Source organism: Mandrillus leucophaeus, unplaced genomic scaffold (genome assembly GCF_000951045.1).
Source record: "Mandrillus leucophaeus isolate KB7577 unplaced genomic scaffold, Mleu.le_1.0 Scaffold673, whole genome shotgun sequence".
Taxonomy (NCBI): domain Eukaryota; kingdom Metazoa; phylum Chordata; class Mammalia; order Primates; family Cercopithecidae; genus Mandrillus; species Mandrillus leucophaeus.
The window spans coordinates 1,046,481-1,062,603 of record NW_012107286.1 but is presented as its reverse complement, the minus strand read 5'-3'; the positions used below and the strand labels follow the sequence as shown (position 1 = coordinate 1,062,603).

The window sequence follows — 16,123 nt, the reverse complement described above, 5'->3', positions numbered from 1 at the left end:
ATAAAAACCGTCAACCAAGAATTTTGTATGTGCAAAAATATCTTTCAAAAATGAAGACAAAATAAAGGATTTTTTTCAGATAAATAAGATGCTCAGATAATTTATTAGCAGAATATCCGCCCACTAAGAGTTTCTTCAGGCAGAGGAAAATGATACCAGATGAAAATATTGAAAAGTGAAGAGTGTAAGAAATAATAAATATGTAGTACATTTTTATTTTTTTATATTTTTTAAAATATCAAATATTTAAGGCAAAAATATTAATACTGTATTTATTATTAGGTGTATAACATATGTAGAAATAATATGTATAACAACACAATGGCCAGGGAGAATTGAATTATCATTGAAAGTAGACTCTAATAAGTTAAAGATGCATATGAGAAACCCTAAGGCAGCCATTTAAAAAATATCAAAAGAGTAAACCTAATAAACTAATACACGGATAAAATGGAATACTAAAGAAATATAATTAATCCAAAAGAAGGCAGCACATGAGAAAAGAAGGAAGGAAATACAGATGCTACAAATAGAAAACAAATGGTAAGACGATATATTCACCATATTGAGATCCTCACTAAATATACATGGTCTAAATATTCCTGTTAAAAGCACAGTTTGTCAGTCTGGATAAAAAGGCAAGACCCAACTATAAACTATCTACAAAAAACATACTTTAACTTAAAAAGACACAGACAGGCTAAAAGTAAAAGGATGGAAAATATTTACCATGCACATATGAGTGATAAGAAAGTGGGGGTGGCTATATTAATATTAGTCAAAGTAGACTTTGGGTCAAGAAATACTGCCAGACATAAAAGAGATATTTTATACTGATAAAGGAGTTCATGCTTGAATAAAATATCATATTTCTAAATGTGTATGCACCTTGCCTAAAAATAGAGCTTCAAAATACACGGAAAGAATTAAACAGAACTTAAAGGAGAAATAAATATACATAGAAAATTGTAAATTTCAACAAATCTCTTTATGTTATTCATTGAGCAGGTAGACAAAGAAAATCAATAAATACTTAAAAGTCTAGAGCATAATTGTCAGTCAACTTAGCCTAACAAAGGTAGAATGTATATTTCTCAAAGTCAATATAGAATATTGACCGGGATAAACTGTTGAGCTGTAAAATAAATCTTAGCATATATAAAAGGATTGAAGTCTTATAGAAAATATTCTTTGATCACAATGCAATTAACTAGAAATTGGAAGCAGAAACATACCTTTCAGATCTCCTAAATTTTGAAATTAAACAACACACATTTAAATAGTTTATGGGTCAAACAAGAAATAACAAGGGAAAATCGGAAAATAAATTTTAAATTGAAAAATAATAGAAAACTTAATGCATCAAAATTTGTAGGATGCAGGTAAAGAGAATGTAGAGGAAATTTGTAACTTTTAAATACTATGTTAGAAAAAAAGAGCAGTCTCATGATTTAACCCCCTACGTCAGGAATATAGAATAAAAGAGCAAACTAAACCCAAAGTATATACAAGGAAAGGAAAAGCAAAAATAAGAACAGAAAAATCAATGAAATTAAACACGAACAGAGAAATAAACAAAAGAAAAAGAAAAATCTGTAAAATATTAATAAATACATTTCTAGACAGAAAATTAAAAATGAAATTATATGAATTAGCAATATAATAAATGGCAAAGACATCACTACAGATCTTCTTTATGTTACACGAATTATTATTTTATGCCAATAAGGTTGACATCTTCAATTAAATAAAAATTCCTTTAAAAATTATCAAAATTTACATAAAAAGAAATAGAAAAACTTAATAGCCCTTACGCATTAAATAAACTAAATTTGAATTGAAAATGTTCCCACAAAGAAAATGTCAGACCTGGATGGGATCGTTGGTAAATTCTATCAAATATTTAAGAAAGTAATAATACCAATATTTTATAAGACGTTTTGTAAAGTAGAAGAAAAGAATTGTCCCAGCTTGATTCACAAGGTCGACATTTCCAAAAATGTGCAAACATTGTGCAAGAAAACTAAATTACAGACCAATATCCCTCATTAACATGCATGTAAAATTTCTTAACAAAATATTTAGCAAATTGAATCCAGTAGTATATAAAAAAAATAACATGTTATAACCAAGTGGGTTTTATTCCAGGAATGAGAGGTCAATTTAGTGTTTGGAAACCAATGTAATTACCATATTAACAAAATAAAGGAGAAAAAAAATTACACAAGATTATCTTAATATATGCAGAAAATTATCTGACAAAATTTAACACTAATTCTCTAAGAACTTTCAGAAAACTAAGAAGAGAAGGTAACTTTCATAATATGGTAAAGGATAATGATAAAATCCCATAGTCATTATCATACTTAATGGTGAAAAACCAAGATGAGGAAGAAAACAAAGATATCATTGTCACCACTTCAACACTTTACAAAAATCATAGTCAATGCAATAGGATCAAACCAAATAAAATGTGAGAGGAAGCAGAGCAAGATGGCTAAATAGAAACCTTCGCTGATTGTCCTCCCTGGAGAAACACCAAATTTAACAACAATCTACACAGAAAAACATCCTCATAAGAACCAAAAATCAGGCAAGCAAACAGTAGCTGATTTTAACTTCCTATTACTGAAAGAGGCACTAAAGAGGGTAGGAGAGACAGTCTTGTATTGCCAACACCAACCCTCCCTCATCTCCTGGCAGCAGCCACATGGCATAGAGACAAAACTGTGTGCTTTGGGGAGGAGAGTGTAGTGACTGTGGGAATTGGCATTGGAACTCAGTGCTGCCAACACCAGGCAGAACTCAGCCAATGAACATGGAGGGAACATTTAGACCAGCCCTAGCCAGAGGGGAATTGCCCATTCCAGCAGTTGTAATTTGAGATACCACAAGCCTTGCCACTCTGGGTTTAAGCACTCTGGGGTTCTACATAAACTTGAAAGGCAGGCTAGTCCACAAGGACTGCAACTCCTAGGCAAGTCTTAAGGCTGAGCTGGGTTTGTAGCCAGTGGACGTTGGGGGCAGGTGATTTAGCAAGACACCAGCCAGGGTGGCCAGGGAGCGCTTACACCACCCATCCCCCAACCCCAGGCAGCACAGCTCACAGCTGCAAAAGAGATCCCGTCCTTCCACTTGAAGACAGGACAAGGAAGAGTAAAGAAGACTTTGTCTTGCATCTTAGATAACAGCTCAGCCACAGTAGGATAGGTCACTGGGCAGAGTCGTAAAGCCTCCCACCCAGGTCCTACCTCCTGGACAATATTTCTAGACACACACTCAGCCAGAAGGTAAATTGCTGCCTTGAAGGGAAGGACCTGGCTCTGGAAGGATTCATCATCTGCCGACTAAAGAGCCATTGGGCCCTGAAAAATCAGTAGTGGTAACCAGGTAGTACATGCCATGGGCCTTGAGTGAGATCCTGAGATGTGCTGGTTTCAGGTGTGACTCAGCATATTCACAGTTGTGGTGGCTATGAGGAGAGACTCCTGCTTAAGAAAAAGCAGAAGGAAGAATAAAGGGGACTTTGCCTTGCAGTTTAGGTACCAGCTTGGACACAGTGAAAAAGAACACCAACTAGACTCTTGGGGTTCTCAACTCCAGGCCTTGGCTCTTGGATGGCATTTCCGGACCTACTCTGGGCCAGAGGGGAGCCCACTTCCCTGAAAGGTGAGTCTCAGGCCTGGCAGCATTCACCACAAGCTGACTGAAGAGCCCTCAGATCTTAAGTGAACATTCGTGGTAGAACATTAAATGAACATTTCTGGCAGAAATCCTCATGAACTTGTGGTGGCAGACATGGGGAGAGATGACTCTGTCTGGGGAAAGGGGAGGGAAGAGTGGGAAGGACTTTATCCTATGATTTTGGTGCCAGCCTAGTCACAGTAAAATAGAGCGCCAAGTAGATTTCTGAAGTTTCAGTGGCTCCTGGCTGGCATCTCTGGACTTGCCTGAGGCCTGGTGGTGGGGAGTTGGGTTGGAACTTGGCACCCTGAAGGGAAGGACACAAGACTGCCTGGCTTCACCACCAAGTAGTGGTTACAGCAGGCTTTGGGAAAGACCCAGTGCTGTCTTTCCCAAGACAGGTCTGACCCAGCACAGTCCCAGTGGTGGTAGCCACAGTGGTGCTTGTGTTACCCCACCCCCAGCTCACCAGAGAGCAGCTCACCAGAGAGAGAGAGACAGAGAGAGACACACACACAGAGAGAGAGACAGAGAGAGTTAGTTTGTTTGGGAGAAAGTAAGGGAAAAATACAAGAGACTTTGCCTGGCAATCCAGAGAAATTTTCTGGATCTTATCCAAAATTACCAAGATTATACCTCTAGCAGTCTGTAAGAATCACAGCATTACTGAGTTTGGAGTGCTCCCTAATGCACATACAGCTTCAGTGACCAAAAACTTGGATCACAACACCCAAGTCCCTTCAAATACCTGGAAAACCTTCCCAAGAAGGACAGGCACAAACAAGCCCAGACTGTGAAGACTACAATACATACATAACTCTTCAATGCCCAGACATAGAGGAATATCCACAAACATTAAGAGTATCCAGGGAAACGTGGCCTCACCAAATGAACTAAATAAGGCACCAGGGACAAATGCCAGAGAGACAGAGATATGTGACCTTTCAGACAGAGAATTCAAAATAGCTGTTTTGAAGAAACTCAAATTCAAGATAACAGAGAAGGAATTCAGCATTCTATTAGATAAAGTTAACATAGACATTGAAATAATTAAAAAGAATGAAGCAGAAATTCTGGAATTGAAAATGCAATTCACATACTGAAGAATGCATCAATCTTAACAGCAGAAATGATCAGGCAGAAGAAATAATTAGTAAACTTGAAGACAGGGTATTTGAAAATACATAGTCAGAGGAGACAAAAAATATGAAAGAAAGACGCATGCCTACAAGATCTAGAAAATAGTCTAAAAGGGGCAAACCTAAGAATTATTGGCCTTAAAAAGGAAATTAATACATATCAGCAGAGAAAAACAGCTATATTTAAAGCAATACAGGAAGAAAGAAAAGAAGGAAACAAAGGCCACAAAACAACAGAAAACAAACAATAAAATGGCAGCAGTAAATCCTTACTTGTCAATAATAAAACTGAATGTAAATAGACAAATCTCTCCAATCAAAAGACATAAAGTGGCTAAATAGATTTAAAATATAAGACAGTGTTCTGTTGCTTATAGGAAAAATATATTTTATGCCATTGGAAACCAAAAAAGAGCAGGAATAGCTATACATGTATCAGATAAAATAGACAAAATAGATTTAAAGACTAATATAATAAGAAGAGACAAACAAGGTCATTATATAATGATAAAAATGTCAATTCAGGATGCAGCTGGAAACCATCATTCTTAGCAAACTATCACAAGAACAGAAAACCAAACACCGCATGTTCTCACTCATAGGTGGGAACTGAACAATGAGATCACTTGGACTCGGGAAGGGGAACATCACACACCGGGGCCTATCATGGGGAGGGGGAAGGGGGGAGGGATTGCACTGGGAGTGATACCTGATGTAAATGACGAGTTGATGGGTGCTGATGAGTTGATGGCTGCAGCACACCAACATGGCACAAGTATACATATGTAACAAACCTGCACGTTATGCACATGTACCCTAGAACTCAAAGTATAATAATAAAAAAAAAAGAAAAAAAAAAGAGCACTGGTGAAGGTAACTACCTAGATAAATATAAAAGAGAGAATAAATGAAAACAAAACAAAACAAAACAAAACAAAAAAAAAGCAGCTCACTGAATTTCCCAAGTGTTTTAAGGGAATATCCAAGCAAATTAAGTTACAATGTGCTAACAGTTAAAACTAAGTTATAATTTGACCTTTATTTAACTAGATAATGCAAGACATAATAAAGAACCTTTAAACTGCAAAAAAAAAAAAAAAAAAAAAAAGTCAATTCAGCAAGGGAATATAACAATTTTAAATATATATTCACCCAACACTGTAGCACTCAGATATATAAAGCAATTATTATTAGAGGTAAAGAAAGAGATAGACCCCAGTACAATAATAGCTAGTAAAGTCAGCACTCCACTTTCAGCATTAGACAGATCATCCAGGCAGAAAATCAAAAATGAAACATCAGACTTAATCTGCACTATAAACCAAATGGACCTAGAAGATTATTTACAGAACACTTAATCCAACAACTGCAGAATAAATACTCTTCTCTTCAGCATATGGATCATACTCAAGGATAGACCATATGTTAGATCACAAAACAAGTCTTAAAACATTCCAAAAAAATTGAAGTAATATCAAGCATCTTCTCTGATCACAATGGAATAAAACTATAAATTAGTGAGAGGAATTAATAATTGGAATCTATACAAGCACATGGGAATTAAACAATTCTGTTTATAAAACAGGTTTATCAACAGAAGGATGGATAAAGAAAATGTGGTACACATATACAATAGAGTACTATTCAACCATAGAAAAAATGAGAGCCAGTCATTTTCATCAACATAGATAAAACCGGAGATCATTATGTTAAGTAAAATAAGCCAGGCACAGAAAGACAAACTTTGCATGCTCTCACTTATTTGTAGGTGCTAAAAATTAAAACAATCTAACTCATGGAGATAGAGTAAAAGGATGGTTACTTGAGTCTGGGAAGAGTAGTTGGGAAATTGGGAGGGGGAAGTGGGAATGAATAATGGATACGAAGAAATAGTTAGAAACAATGGGTGACTGTAGTCAAAATAATTTAATAATTTAATTGTACATTTTAAATATCTAAAAGAGTATAATTGGATTGTTTGTAACACAAAGGATAAATGCTTGAGGTGATGATTACTCCATTTACCTTGATGTGATTATTATACACTGTTTGCCTGTATTTACATATCCCATATAGTCCACAGGTATGTAGACCTACTATGTATCCACAAAAATTAAATGTTTAAAATTAAAATAAAATAAATAAAATGCATACAGTTGTAGAAAGAAATAAAACTGTATACCTTTGTATATATCATGATAATTTATATAGAAAATCATAAGAAAACTTCAAAAATCTACTAGATGACTTTGGCAAAGTCATAGGGCTCAATTTAATATAAGAACTGCATTGTGCTTCTATATACTGGTAATAATAACTGGAAAATAAAATCTGATCAACTACACTATTTAGCATGGTATCTAAAAATATGAACTATTTAAGAATAAAATATTTGCAAGATCTGTACTTTAAAAACTTCAAAACATGTTGAAAGAAATTAAAGATAACATAAACAAGTGTATATATATACCATGTTCATGGAACAAGAAACTCAATATATTAAGACGTCAATTCTACTCAAATTGGTCTATAGCTTGAATGATATGCTAATCAAAATCCCAACAGTCTTCTAATGTAGAAATTGGCAAATTGACTATAAGATTTAAACAGAAATGCAAAGAACATAGAACATAGAATAGTCAAAGTAATTTCGAGGTAAAAAAAGAATAAAAATTCAAGATCTAACCATCTGATTTCAAGACTTCCTGTATGGTAACAGTGATATGGTTTGGACCTGTGTCCTTGCCAAATCTAAGAATTGTAATCCCCAGTGTCGGAGGTGGGGCCTACTGGGAGGTGATTGGATCTTGGGGAGAAGTTCTCATGAATGGCTTAAAACCATCCCCACTTGGTACGGTATAGTGAGTGAGTTCTCACAAGATCTGGTTGTTTAAAAGTGTGTGGCACCTCCCCTCCTCCCTTCTTGCTCCTGCTCTGGCCATGTAAGATGAGCCTGCTTCCCCTCGGCCTTTCATCATGATTTTCAGTTTCTTGAGGCCTCTTCAGTAGCAGAAGCCGCTATGCTTCCTGTACAGCCTGAAGAGTCATGAGCCAATTAAACCCCTTTTCTTTATAAATTGCCAGTCTCAAGTATTTCTTTATAGCAGCCAACTGACTAATTAGAACTGACTAATGCAAACAGTCATCAAGATAATGCAGTATTTGCATACAGATAGACCTGTAGACCACATATGTGGTCAACTCATTGTTTATAAAGCCAGCAAGGTAATTCAGTTAGGATGGTCTTTCCAATAAACAGTGCCCTAATCACTGAATAGACATGGATTAAATAAAAAGAACCTCAATGATTTCCTCATGTCACATGCACAGATTTACTCAGAATGGAGTATAGGTCTAAGCATAAAAGCTGAAACCCTAAAAGAAAATATAGGCAATAATCTTCACAATTATGGAGTAGGCAAACTTTTCAGGCCACACAAAGGACACCACAGAAAATGGAGAAACTGAACTTCATCAAATTTTAAAATTCAGTTATATGAAAGACACCAAAGAATATATTGTCCAAGTACCATGTCTCATGCCTATAACTCTAACACTTCAGGAGGCTCAGGCGGGAGGATCCCTTGAGCTCCAGAGTTTGAGGCTGCAATGAGCCATGATTGCACCACTGTACTCTGGCCTGGGTGAGAGAGCAAGATCCTGACTCAAAAAAAAAAAAAAAAAAAAAAAAAAAAAAAGAAATAATATATAATATATGAAGAACTCTCACAACTCAATAATAAGAAAAATTGAAACTACTTTTGCAGAAATTATAATAATGAGAAAATTATGACACTGAAAGAAATCTAACCTGATTCCATCTAGCTTCTAAACTCCAAGCTGCCCTTGTTCAATTCGTGGTCATAGGCTGAACTAACTTTGGAAGCAACTTAGTTTATAGCTTAACTTTGAAACAAAGACAACAGCCCTTTCCCAAAACCAACTCCCATCTTGCCTGGGAACCAGACTACCTTTATAGGAGTAATATATTAGCCACAAGATTAGAAATTATGTTCTGGAGCCATACAGCCAGAAACCACAAGGTGCTGAACCTCCCCAATTGCTCCTAGAGATATCATCAGTATTGTAAAACCTAAGACTGGTGCTCGAGATACTTTCCAGACCCAGCATTCTGATCCACCAGCTAGCACCCAGACCAGTAATCTGGCTTTACCAGTTCTGCGATCCCATCCAGGAATGGAAGACAAAAAGAAAAATCCACTTCAGTCTCCTATGATTTAATCTCTGACCTAACCAATCAGCACTCTCTACTCCCTGACCTCCTGTCTGCCAAATTATCCTTAAAAAACCCCAGTCTAAAAATTTTCAGGGAGGCTGATTTGAGCAATAAAACTCCAGTCTCCCATCCAGGTGGCTCTGAGTGAGTTAAGCTCTCTCTATTGCAATTCCTTTACCTGGGCACGCAAAGGACAAACTCCTTGATAAATCACCTTTACTTGGGCAGCAGGCAAGGAGAAGCCATTGGGCAGTTACAAAATGGCCCTGTTTTTAAAAATGGGCATAAGATTTTAGCAAACGTTTCACAAAAGAACTTCATGAATGGCCAATAAACACATGAAAAAACACTTAACATTACTAGTCATTAGGAAAATGTAATTAAAACAATGAGATACCACTTTATACCCATTTCAGATACAACTGTCAGATTTTTAATGGGCTAAAACAGAAACAACCCAAATGCCCATGGATACACATATTGGAGTACGTTTATATAATAGAATACTACTCAGCCATGAAAAGCACGGACTAATGATGAATATACAGCAACACAGATTGAATCTCAAAAAACGTTCAGCTGACTTTTTAAAAAACCATCATATAACTTCATTTGTATGGAATTCTAGAAAAGGCAATACTAATCTACAATGACAGAAAGGAGACCAGTGGCTGTCTGTGACCAGGGCTGGGGAGAGTGGTTACTCCAAAGGAAACCAGAATTCTTTGGGGTGATGTCAATTCTCCATGTCTTAATGTGGTTATGGTTACATAGGAGGATACATTTGTCCAATTTCTTAAAATGTAAAATAAAGTTAATTTTTTTAAAGGGAGACCGTTTCTCCTCTCTGTTTCGTTTTGTTTTCCCCTTCACTTTTCAGAATTAAGCTGCATTTAGCAGACTTTCCTAGTTACTTTGAATCAGGAACTCCTCAAAAAGTCTGTTGTTGAAGGGAGAACCACAATTAGGCAATTAGAACAGCTTGATATGACAACTAAATGTAGAAATTCCTAATGAAAAAAAAAAAAACCACTTGAAATGTTGCCACATATGGAATGGGCTGGAGAAGATATCACTGAGGCATCATTGCTGTAGGGCATCCTTTCTAGGGAAGGGAAAGGAGGCAAAGGACCATGAGCTCATCATGATCAAGGATTCTGAAACTTCAGTTCATTTTTATTAATAAATTGCCTTCATGTGGCCGATGAATCGCTGGTCTGATTGGAAACTCTTTCCTGCACCGAAGAAACTGCACCAATTAATAATATTCATCTGCCAGTTCAGCTCTGCAGGTTCAGGCTCATTTAACTTGACAAAAATAGCTTCTTTTTTCTTGAGTAGGGGAAGTTTTTCTCTGCCTCCAGCCCTAGTGATGGGCAGAGATGGTGGTGGAATCTTATTACAGCCTCCCTGTCCCTCATGCTCTTTATCCAGCCGCAGCGCCACAGGCTGCCCGTTTTTTTTTTTTTTTTTGGGATACCCATTTCACGACCTTCTTTGGTTTCTTTACCACAAAAGTCACTCTATGTCTTTTACCCCAAAGCCCTACTGCAGTGTTCTCTGTCTTTTTCCCTTTACTCTTAATATCTTCTTTATTCGTTCCTTCCCTTTTCCCCTTCTTCCCTTTTCCCCTTCTTCCCTTTTCCCCTTCTTCCCTTACCCCCTTTCATTCTTCCATCTTTTTTTCTTTAATTTTTCACCAGCCCCTAGCATATTCTAAACTATTTACCCCTTTCATGATGTAATCATGAACCGACACCTGCCATAGTAATCAGGTGATTTTTTTTTCTCTGCAGTTTTCTTACACTGAAGTGGTACCACCCTGCCCCCATCACCATCAACTCAACTTCATTTTAAATGTTCTACTCTTGTCCTTAGAGAGACTGGCCAGTTCTTCCCACCATTTCAGACCATCATAAAATTGTAAATATAGATTCATTTGCTGAGCCTAAGTTTTCTGCATAAAAGTAAATCCCTTTTGTGATACCTACAAAAGCCACAGAATCATCAACCACAGTTCAAAAGTGCAAATGATATTCACTGCATCACAATGAACTTGATTCTAAAAAGCAAATTATTTGCTATATAATAGAAACAGGCAGGTTAAAAACAATAATTGAGTGTGAAAGAGGTCAGAGAAAGTTCTGAGGGTGATATAAAGTTTCATTACCTTGACTGAAGATGGTTTCATGGAAGTATATTATGTCAAAACTCATCAATAATACACTTTAAATATGGATGGTTTATTTACATTAATTATGCCTCAATAAAGCTGTAAAGCAAAGGAAATAAATAGTAAAAAACAAAGACAAACAAAAAACCGATGACTTAGGAGTAATTAGCCAAGCTATTCTTAAATGTAGGCTAGTGTATATGCAATTTTAGTCTTGCTATTTACCAGCTGTATCCTTATTCTATGAAAATCTCATTTTACCTTAAAAAATTAGGATGCGAGGACATACCTCTGAATGTTCAGTGATCCTGGGATGCTCTCATGCAAGCTCGTTTCACTGTGAGCTGATGAATCAGCATAAAAGCTGAATGGTAGCTCATGATCACATTCTGTTCTGCCAATAAGACAGTTTATTTTAACTCGCTGTTCCCATATTTTGAAAGAGACTGACTTCTGCAGAAGTATACAAATCAGAGATATTATCAACCCTGAACTCCCAGTAACTTTATTTTTATTCTACATGGTCACACAGGCTACTGGAGTTAATGTCCTATAGGCATGTGGGGATGCCGGGCACCTGGCAGGTATACACGTTGATCTATTCATTTGACCACATTTTTTTGCAAGGAAAATTTTCCTTAATGTGTCTTCAAATAGAAAAGTCTATGAGTAATCAAATGTGAGTGACAGAAGGGTAACCTTATTCCACTAATGTCCCCTTTAAAAATTTTGCCCCTGAGCAACCATAAAGAATAAAAATAGTGATAATTATCAGTTCTCCATTTTTGCTGTGGAAGCTGGGGAGCTATGAAACAAATACACAGCTCAGTTTCTCAGGACATTAAAAAATGCATTATGCATGTTATTCTCACCCTAGTGACAACTTATTTTTTTTAACTATTGTTTTTTCTCTGACCTGATCCTCCCCCTTCCTTCCTTCCTTCCTTCCTTCCTTCCTTCCTTCCTTCCTTCCTTCCCTCTCTCTCTCTCTTTCTTTTCTTTCTTTTTTTCTTTCTTCCTTTCTTTCATCTTTCATATCACAAAAAGTTTCCTCCAATCATTTTTCTAACAAGGTAGAGGGCAAACAAAGGAATAACAAACTTCCTTTAGATATGAGAAATGTGGATCTTTTTAAGTGTTATTTTCAAGAGTCTTAAGGCAACATTAGGATAATAACATAACATGAAAACTGTGGAGATAAATTGTGATCTCACGTGAGCCCCAGGGTGGCCTTTATTAAATCATGCTTACTTTTTAGAGGGCTGGGCAGACATAAGCCAGTGTTTCAGAGAGAGTCTGAGGTGAAAGCTTTTCTCTCCCCAACAATGTCATATTTGTAGTAGAATATTCTCATAAGAGTCCTGGTGAACAAAAATATACAGGGATAGAAGGTGGAATGGAAGGAAGTCCATTTCAGAAGGAAATAATCCCAACATAACTTTCAGGATATAACAATAGGTTATTAACTGGTGGATTTGGCAGGGAAAATTCTGCTACATCATTTTTTAAATCTTTCTTCTTCTTCCTTTCTTTTAAATTTTTATTTTTATTTTTAGAGACAGTCTAGCTCTGTTGTCCAGGCTGCAGTGTAGTAGCACAATCATAGCTCATTGCAGCTTCCGACTCCTGGGCTCTAGAGATCCTCCTGCTTCAGCCTCCTGAGAGCTGGGTCTGCAGGTGTGCACCACCACTCCCAGCTAATTTTTTATTTTTTGTAGAGACGGGGATCAGCCTCTATTGCCCATGCTGATCTTAAACACCTGGCTTCAAGTAATCCTCCCACCTGAGCCTCCCAAAGTGCTGGGATTATGGACATGAGCTACTGTGCCCAGCATGAAATCATTTATGATGTGTTGACCATTTTTCAACTGGATATGAAGGCAGTATAGACACACAACTGTGAATTTATCAAGACTTGTGCTCTGTTTATTTAGTTTCTTTATATGGGAATTTTCAAACAAATGTAAAGTGGAGGCATGTACACTGCAGTAGGTAATGGCTGTATCAGTCAACACTTAGCCTTGGTTGTCATCACCTATCTTCATGGACCAAAAACACAGATAGAGTCTAGAAGAATGCACAAAGCAGCTTTTCACCAAGGGCTAAGTTTCCATTCTACTTGCTAACCCACACAGAATGCATAGAAGGTGGAGATTAGAGAGTGACTTCTACACTCCATTCAGCAGATTCCAAGTTTCTCAATGTCCATGAAGAGTCTTCGCTCTAGAGCCTCAAGGTTACTAAACTGCCACTTTTCAAGGTTCCTATTCTTGCTTTCTCCTCCATGCCTCAGTCTTTAACTCCTTTTGTCTTCCCAGTTTTTTCCAGATTCTGCCCATTTGGTCTCTGGAAGGGGTTGGCAGTCACTCGGCTCCATGGGTTTTATTGCTAGGTGGAGCCGTAGTGAAGTTTCTATAGCATAATCAGACTTATTATTTCAAGGCCAAGACTGATCTACTTTTATCAGTTAGAACTCCTTAGATTGCAAGTGACAGAAAGCCCAAGCCAAGGGACTTGGGTTAAGTTTGTCCTCAAGCACTCGCTTGTTCTTTTGGCTTCTAGTATGTCCTTGCCCTCATCTACTCAGGCTTTCCTACCAATTGCTGGCTGGCTATTCTATAGTGACTTAAGGTTCAACATCAGACACAGATACAACAGCCTTGCACAGACTTCTCCACCAGCAACATAGTTTCATAAAAATCTAATCCCTATAACAAACCTTTTAATCTATATTACTTCTCGTGGTTCTACTTCGCTGACTAATAATATGCCTTTACATAAGACATTCCAAGGTCTTGGAACAGTCTATGCGCATTGTATTAATCTGTTCTTGCACTGCTATAAATAAATACCTGAGAGTGAGTAATTTATAAAGAAAAGATGTTTAATTGGCTCACAGCGCTGCAGATTATACAGGAAGTATGGCAGCATCTGCTTCTTGGGAGGCCTCAGGAAACTTACAACCATGGCAGAAGGCGAAGGGGAAGCAGGCATGTCTTACATGGCCAGAGCAGGAGCAAGAAGAGGTGGAGGGGCAGGCTAGGCAGGTGCCACAGACTTTTAAACAACCAGATCTGGTGAGAACTCTATCATGAGAACAGCACCCAAGGGATGGTGCTAAACCATTCATGAAGGATCCACCCCCATGATCCAATCACCTTCCAGCAGGCCCCACCTCCAGCACTGGGGATTGTAATCCCCAATGTTGGAGATTTGGTGGGGACATAGATATAAACCATATCACACATATACTCTGTCTGCCACTCTCTTGATGAAAAATTGCAATCTAGTTTAGACAGTTGGTCTCAGTAATAGCGAGCATTCTCTTTTTATGTTTTATTGAAGTCATTAGTACAAATAATTATAAAGCTTGAGTCACTATTTAATATCATGTCATAAGCATTATTCATGCCCTTGCACAGTCTTTATAACCATAATTTTTAAAAGGCTTGACAATATTTGAGTGCATGCTCTATAATTTCATTATTCACTTTCCTATTGTTGGCACTGTAGGTATTTTCCAATATTTTACTGTTATGAATAATGATCTGAGGTACTCCTTCATGCATATAACTTTTCCCATATTTTTGGAATATTTGGTTAGTCTATAATTTCATAAATTGAGAGTAAAGATATGTAAAAGGTATGAACCTTCGTATTGCTTTTGATTCATATTGTTTAATTGCTTTCAGAAGGACTAGGACAATTACAATCCCGTTAGTAATTGGTAATATCCTTGCTAACTTTGATTGTCCAGCTTGGACTGAGTTGTACATTCACCTGACTGTGATGAAGCAACTGGTCCTGCAGCTCGAGCAGTGGGGTTTCTGAGTCTATGGAGTTTTTTCTTGTTGATTCTCAGTTCATGGTGGAGTCATTCAAGTGTATTTCTGGCATCTTGGCAATCCTAAGTGCCATGCTCTCTCTAGAAATTCTACAAGTTAACATCGTGATCAAAATGTAGCTGCAGAGTAAAAAAGCTAAAAAGGAAACTGAGAGTTTCTAGATCCAGACATGGATTCCTTATTCGATTATTCTACAAATGACTTAAGAAGCAAAACATTCAAAAAAGTAACTAAAGCTGTATGTGGACTGATGACTGCAGCATAGTTCTCTTCTTACCTCATGATCAGTCAGATGAAGAAAGTATGAACATTGTATTATAGCATATTGATTTTGCCATTCAATGTGGAGAAGATTCAAAATTTAAATAACCAAAGGAACATGAAAATAAGTCTTGTATGTTTGATGAATATTTTCAAGGACACCACGATGAATGAAGAGTTTACTAGGGAGTAACTGTCCATACGTGAAGAGCCTGTGGCCAAACCGGTAGAATATTCTTCTCTTCGAAGGATGCAGTAGTAGAAAGCTACATATTTTAATGAAATAAAAAGTACATTTTTTTATCAGCAGCATGCTTGAATCAAGTTTTGAATTATTCTGAAACTGTTGCTGCTTAATGTGGAAACTTGTAGTGTTATTTTGAGAGCATCAGTTTAAATTTAAAAGTCAAAATTGAAATGAATGCACATAGATTTGTATATAAATTAGCTGTGCAACAGTTAATAAGGCTAGTACAACCTTATTTTTACTGTTTGTATTGTTTTTGAGGTGCAGGAATTGTTGTAACAAAATATACATGTCTTTCCAGAGGGAAATGTCTGGAAGGATATAGATAAGACTACTGCCCATCTGTACCTTACCATTTCCCTACATTGAAAATGTATTATTTATATAATTAAAAAATTTAAAAGGGAATATCATTTTAAAGTCTTTCCTGATTTAACAGAAAAAAGTACCTATTCAATTTGAAAGGCATTCTATATTGCCTGTTTTATGCTAGTATCTATATTCTGCTTTACAATATCTAGAAAGTATCAATATCTT

General features: G+C 36.7%; 1 pseudogene; it reads left to right on the top strand.

Annotated features, from left to right (window-relative positions):
* The window catches only part of LOC105555204, a 31,537-nt pseudogene extending 16,024 nt beyond the window's left edge, over window positions 1–15,513 (top strand).
* The last annotated feature ends 610 nt before the right edge of the window (window positions 15,514–16,123 follow it).